Source organism: Protomyctophum parallelum (assembly GCF_964188405.1).
Source record: "Protomyctophum parallelum genome assembly, chromosome: 12".
Lineage (NCBI taxonomy): Eukaryota > Metazoa > Chordata > Actinopteri > Myctophiformes > Myctophidae > Protomyctophum > Protomyctophum parallelum.
The window spans coordinates 15,747,020-15,754,277 of record NC_139712.1 but is presented as its reverse complement, the minus strand read 5'-3'; positions in this window follow the sequence as shown (position 1 = coordinate 15,754,277).

The window sequence follows — 7,258 nt, the reverse complement described above, 5'->3', positions numbered from 1 at the left end:
GGAGTGTGTTGTCTAACCCTTAATGAGTTGGCATGTCATCAGGTGCATTGTGCAAACAAATCAGTCAGCTCCATATATGGGCACAAAACGGGGAATGGGACCAGGACTGACAGATAGATATATGTGGTCATATTGGTCGTATTGGCCGTGTAATTTAAGCATGAGGAACTGAACCTCTAGTATATAGCCTATATAATAATACACAAATAGAGTGTGGAGGAGAGTGGTGTATTCTCTATGGTCACGTATTGTGGAATGTGCGTGTGTAGTGCGTGCTATTGGACCCTAGAGGTCATCAGGGCTCCTCTGGGTCATGTACTTTTAGTCTCTCAACCCAGATATAGTGGAGTCAGTGGATGGTGTGTTGGTAAGAATGCTGCTCTCTCTCTCTCTCTCTCTTTCTCTCTCTGTCTCTGTGTGTGTGAGACAGTGTACACACACACACACACACACACACACACACACACACACACACACACACACACACACACACACACACACACACACACACACACACACACACACACACACACACACACACTTTTGTGTATTGTATGTGTGGTCAGTCCATATGCTTATTAGAACCTGGTCTTGATGCAACTCTCATTTGACTCGTGTTCTTTCTTTAGAGTTTCTTCAGATCAACACTAGCTATTTAACTCTGCACTAGGCTACTATTTTCAGACTTGGTGGTCTTGTGTAAGGAAAGAATACATGCTCTGGGTGTTTTCTCAGTGGGCCAGAGACATGAAATCAAGTTAATTGTGGCACTACATCTCTGACCCGACCCAGCCCAAACCAGCCCTACAGTAGCTATTTGTCAGGGGTTCCCCGCTGAGAGTTTCAAAGTCGCGGCTTTTTCTCCTATCGTGTGTCCGTCGGTCCAGTGTTCGTTTGGTGTGGATTTGTGTGGCTGTCTCTAATCCGCATCAAACCTAATCGCATTAGCCTCTTGGGAGTCCATTGTGGAGGGCTTTGCTTTTGATGTGGTGTGAGATGCCAGCACCACCAGCAGCAGAGCTGAGAACTACTTCACGCTGTCCGGTTTCATACCAACTTCTGACTTCAATAATGGCGCTGGCAACTGGCTATCTTATAGTGTCCCCTTGGATGTGGTGAAATCATATTATGTGCATAGGCACATGCTTGTGTGCATACGTACGTGTACGCACCACACCATATATGAACTACACAACCCTTACTTGGAAGCAAAAGTACAGATCAGAGATTTTACTTAACCCAGTCCCATTAAGGACGGGAACTTTTATTTAGGTGTTTTTTCTTACCCTTCAAGACCGGAACCCATTTTGGGGTTCTTGTTGCTACAGTATGTACAGTATATTACGTTTTTCAGAAAAGAATAGAAGAATCGGCCTCAGTCCTTCCTAAATGGGTCAAGTAAAGGTACTGTACTGTCCATCACTGCTATGAAAGCATTCAAGTCTCCAAACTAAATTATGAATCGACGGCCTTTGGCACAGCTGCAGACTCACTATAGGCCAGTCCATTCTGTGGTACTGTAGGTACTTCCCATGATTAACCACATAAACCCTCGTGTCCCTATTCTGGGCATATGTCATAATAGGTGAACATTCCGCTGAATTAGCCAAGCTCACAATGTGTCACTCGCAACGTGATGTGTTCGGAGCTTTCTTTATTTTTGCCCGAAGACATTTGGTGCAGAGGGAACCAAGTACAGACCCCTGGGGGACCCCTGGCAATGAATTATAATATATAGGGGTTAAGTGCCCAAACAGTAAGTATTGTGGAGGGCAAAAGTCCAAAGCGAGTTAAGTTGTATCCAAGTCATCTTGGCGCTCTCTCACAATGTGGCAAAAGAAAAATCGTAAAAAAAAAGAAAATTACGTTTTGTCGGCCTTGGCACCCATTGCAAAGACGTCTAGAAGACGGGATTACGGTTTTGGCACTTAAACAGTTTTAATGGACTCTCGCTTCATTATAAATCAAATGGGCTTCTTCAAACCCCGCACTACCTGTGTCGGACCCCAGGAAGACTAGCTTTTGTCAAGGCAAAAGCTAATGGGGATCCTTATAAACAATAAACAATAAACCCCTTAAACATTAGGTCAAGACATTCTAGCGGTCTCCATATTTAGTAGATAAAGTGTATCTGCAGCGTTCTCCGGTTTGCCTACATTTCAGTCAGAGGGTGAACTGTGTCAGGAAGAGAACCACCTCTTATATCTAGTTATTAGACAATAGACTTTGCTGAAACACGCAGAAACCTCCAGTTAAAGCTAAGCCTGATACTTAACCGTGCTTGTACTCTATGTACTTTGAAGTCAAAGAATATATTTCATTCCAATAATGAATAATGTCAGAGATTTAGAAAATTGTGACTCCTACTAAGTAAATCAGTTGCAAGTATTTATTTGTGTACATGTGTATATTAAATTTCTATAGTTTATTAATTTTTATTTGTACTTCTCACAACAGAGGTCGTTTTGGAAACATTTTTTTTTTACTAACAGGAGCCTTCAGACTGTGCTCATCTTTTGCTCAAAACTCTGGGCCTTTCATGTCATGTTTTCCTTTATAGTTAAGACAACTTCAAGGAGATGCTTCCCAACCGCCCTGCACCCAACAAGGACAAAGGACAGGTCTGCTTGCGGTGTGTGTGCGTGTGTGTGTGCGTGTGTGTGTGTGTTCATGTCTTACTGCAAACAGGACACACGAGACGGGAATATCAGAGAGAGGCAGGGGGTGTTGCAGGTTCTGGATAAGAGAGAGAGATCCTTCCTGTAGCTGATAGCAGCGGTGCCAGCAGGACCACAGACAGACAGACATAGAGTAGACCAGGATTCTCTTACTCTCTGTATAACTTTGAAGGCCATCCCATCCTGATTCCTGACTTATATTTTTTGTTCTCTCTCTATATATCTCTCTCTCTCTCTATCTGTCCTTTCTCCCTTTCACTTCCGTCCTTTTTCCGTTGCTGTAATCATGGATGATAGTGCTGGACATGACATTAAGAGGCTGTCTGCGTCACTATCTAATCTATTCCCTGTCCCTGAGGAGTGTGAGTGTGTGTGTGTGTGTGTGTGTGCGTGCGCGCGCGCGTGCGTGCACCTACGTTGAAGACCATGGATGGAAAGAAGAAATATAGGTGAAAGACTTCTCTATGAATCCAAACCCTTACTTGATACTGAAAGACACACCTGTGCAGAAAGTATGTCCACTCATTCTTTCTTTTGCCAATGACTGAATCATATCTTGTAATTCATGTCAGATTTCATCAGCTGGTAGAGCTCACCCATAAGCTATAATAACAATTCAAATATAACAAATATGACAATCTTGGCTAATATGGGGTGACTGAGAAATTATATGAAATCTATGCACGAACCAAATCACCAAATCACAGGCTTGTGTCTGTCAGATTGCCATATGTGCTTTAATACTGTCTGAACCCCTGGATTGGTTACAGATGTATTAACACCAAAATTCTAGGCATTGCATCTCCCATTCATTTGAAGCATGTATAGAAAGAACCTAACTTGGAGATTATGAATAAGGACTCATTGTTTCTACCACCCCCCCCCCCCCCCCCCCCCCCCCCTCCAACACACACACACACACAAACACACGCACGCACACACACACACACACACACACACACACACAGAACGAACAAAGTAGAAGAAAGTTAGAATTTTGGCTTATGCAAACATATATGAGTCTGACCATGTGCTCTCAATAAGGGATGGTCAAATGGAATCAGGGGCTCTGTCAGAGCCGCTCTGAGGATCTAGCGAGTCAGGATTGTGGCGTGGTGGAAGCGGGGTGGGGTGGAGAACGTACAGCAGGAGCTTCCAGTCCCATGCAGCTGTTGCTCTTTAGCAATTAGGATGGAGGCCAGCCAGTAACTCGCTCACTGTACCTCACAGCTCTGATTCTGTGTTTTCATTCGTTCTCACTAGTCTGTCTTCTCCCCTTCGTTCTTTCTGTCTCTCTCTTAATCTCTTCAAAATGTGTCTGACTGACCATGTATTCCCTATTTTATTGTTTGTTGAGAAAAAATGGTCGACTGACGAGCTCATAATCCGTTGAGTTTGTATTATATTTAATTTGATTATTTTAAATAATTGACAAAATAATTTGTTTAATTGTTTCACCCCTGATTTTCTTTCCCTCTCACTGGTCTCTCTCTCTCTCTCTCTCTCTCTCTCTCTCTCTCTCTCTCTCTTTGTTTTTCATTCTTTGTCTATGCTCTACAGCAGTGGTTCCCAAACGTTTCAGGTCGACACCCAAAAGAGAGATTAGACGTTTGCTCGGGGCCCAAACTAGTGAAATAGCAGATCTACAACCACACAACGCATTGAATTGCACCATAAGTATTATTATGTGTTTGTTTATTTTAAAATGTATAGAATTAATATTATTTTTTTATATAAAAAAAAGAAAAATCTTTTCTAATATATATATTTCTTTTTAATGTAGGAAAAGAAAAATTTCCTACATGTTTACTCGAGTTGTGACCCATAATAATCGGTCTGTGATCCACAAATGGGTCCCGAGTCCCGACCCACTGTTTGGGAAACAGAGCTCTGCAGTCTGATTCTCTCCTTCCCTCTTTAGACTCAGCTCTGTCTCTTTTTCCCCTCTCTGGTGAACACACAGCAGTAGACCAATGTGTCTACGGAGAGAATGAAATTGCTGTGGGGATTTAGATCATGGTGTAGTTTAAGTTGATTGCCGTTGAGGGCAGGAAGAATCCGGACGTTGACAGTGAATCAGGCTCCCTGATTACTTTAAAAACTCTTGTTCCTTTGGCACACGTAGTTTGAGCGATAGCAACTACAGTGGGATAGGTTTTCCCTGAATATTTCTTAGGGCCATGCTCCCGAGACCATGCAGCACTGTACTGTAGCTGTTATGCAGTGTAAATAAATACCTTTCTAAAGTGTTAGCCATTTGAGATAGTCCGATCACTCTGGCCTGAATTCTTCTTTCGTTTCACAAGAACATGTTTTTTTGTAATGGGCGTGGCTAGCGATTCAGGGCTGGAGCCAGGCTACGATCACACTGGATCTGCCCAAACAACATTATTTAGTACTTTAGTATTTTCCCAAACAATTTTGTAGTGCAGCAACAACGCTGCAGGGGAAATGCAGCAGCCTAAAACATGAGAATTCTACATTGGTTTCATGATCACATCACTGGTTCCCAAACACTCGGCCGGACCTACATTTACATTCCAAAAATATATACGGTATTATATATATATATATATATATATATATATATATATATATACATTTTAATTCCCCAAAAAGCTAAGATTTTCATGAATTAAAAACAAAATTCAACTATTTCTTTCAGTAATTTCAGTAAAAAAGATAACAGAAAATCAAAGAAATTCCACAAATTAGAAAACAACTGCTCACAACGCTGCGCAAAGCCACATGTTGTGAGCTTGTAGATCGGCTATTTTCACTAGTTTGTTTGTGTCCCGGGGGGCAAATGTCTAATTTCTCTTTTGGGTCTTGAGCTACGTAAAATGTTTGGGAACCACGTGGGTTATATTATTTAGTACTTTAGTATTTCCCCCAAAAAAACAATTGTAGTGCAGAAACGCTGCAGGAAAAATGCAGCAGCCTAAAAACATAGGAATTCTACATTGGTTTACGTGAATATGCACACGATATGTGCATGTATATGTATTCTGTCAGCAGCTTCTGAACTGTGCTCCTAGCCTGTATGAAACCAGATACTTTAAGCAGATGCTTTATATGGATTGTGTCAAAATGTATAAAGCTTGTATAAGTGGACTTTGACACACAATGTTTCGATGGAATTATGGGTATGAAATATAGCATAATGGATGGTCTAAGATATCGTTTTGTACGTTATACAATGCATCTCATGCATATGGAAATACATCAACAACCTATAATTAAGTCTGTTAAAAGATCCATGGTGCCTTTGACTGGCCGTGGCTGAAATATGTCTACTCTCAAACGCCCAAATGTTCTCATTCAAATCAGGGGCTGATGACAAAATGCGCCCGCACGCACGCACGCCCGAAAGGGAAATTCTTGGCCGAAACCGAATACCGAATATGATTAATATTATATATATTTTATTGCTGTCACCTTAAAGCTACCTGATTTTTTTTTTTTTTTTTTTTAAGGGACAGACAGTAGGCTGACAGGAAACGGGAGAGAGATGGGGGGATGACATGCGGTAAAGGCCGTGTCGGGTTCGGGAGTCGAACCCGCGGCACACCGCGACTGGATCACCAGTCCGGTGCCCAGACCGTTACGCTACGGCCTGGGCCAAAGCTACCTGATTTAAGGCAAAATAAATGGTTATGGCAAAACTTAACTTAAATACTAATCACTATTATGGGTCCATAAAACATTTATTCAGCTCTTTTGAATGCATTAATTGCATACACTATTCGGTGATATATTTTCTGCCTATTCGGGCCGATGCCGAATAGGCCGAAAATGCACCATGGTGGGTGTAGCAGAGGGATTTAACATCTCTTAAATTGGACTAGATGTGTTTGAGTATGAGTCTATGAGTCCCATAGTTCCAGAAATACACTGCTGTAGTAGGGTGAGATCTGAGAGAAGTCATACATAATCAATCTTAAATTTGAAATAATCTGATTTCTTTGTTTGGCTCTATAGGTACCGTGTCTAAGCCATATAACTCACTATTAAGGTGGTTGCACACCGGCCGCGTTTTTCGGAAAAACTATGGAGAAACGCCGCTTAAAAATCCGAATTCGCGCTCGGTGTGTGGGGACCTTTACCTCTGTCCACTCCTCATTCACACAAGCAGCTGCAAGATTACGTTATGCATGAATCTCCGGTGTTATATTAATGCATGAACGCCTGGACGGCCCTCCATCCTTAAATCTCCCCAAAAAAAAGCCTTTCCTGCAAGTTTCCATGTGCTTTCCTCAGCTCCGTTCTCTGCCCGATTCCCTCCTTAGACATTAGAAGAAGATTAAGCTAATTCTTTTAGGAAGTGCTCCTTCCCACAGTTGCAACCAGGCCTCCGTCTAATTGGTCTCTCTGAGCTTGATCACTTAGCACAGGGAGAGATCAGAGCCAAACACAGAGGCGGTAACGAATAGACATGCACGCATCGCATTGAGTACACACAGTATACGCAGATCTATGCGTGTGTACACACACACACACACACAAGCACGTATACGTATATAGGATACCCTAAATGCACACGCACACACACACACACACACACAAGCACGTATATGTAT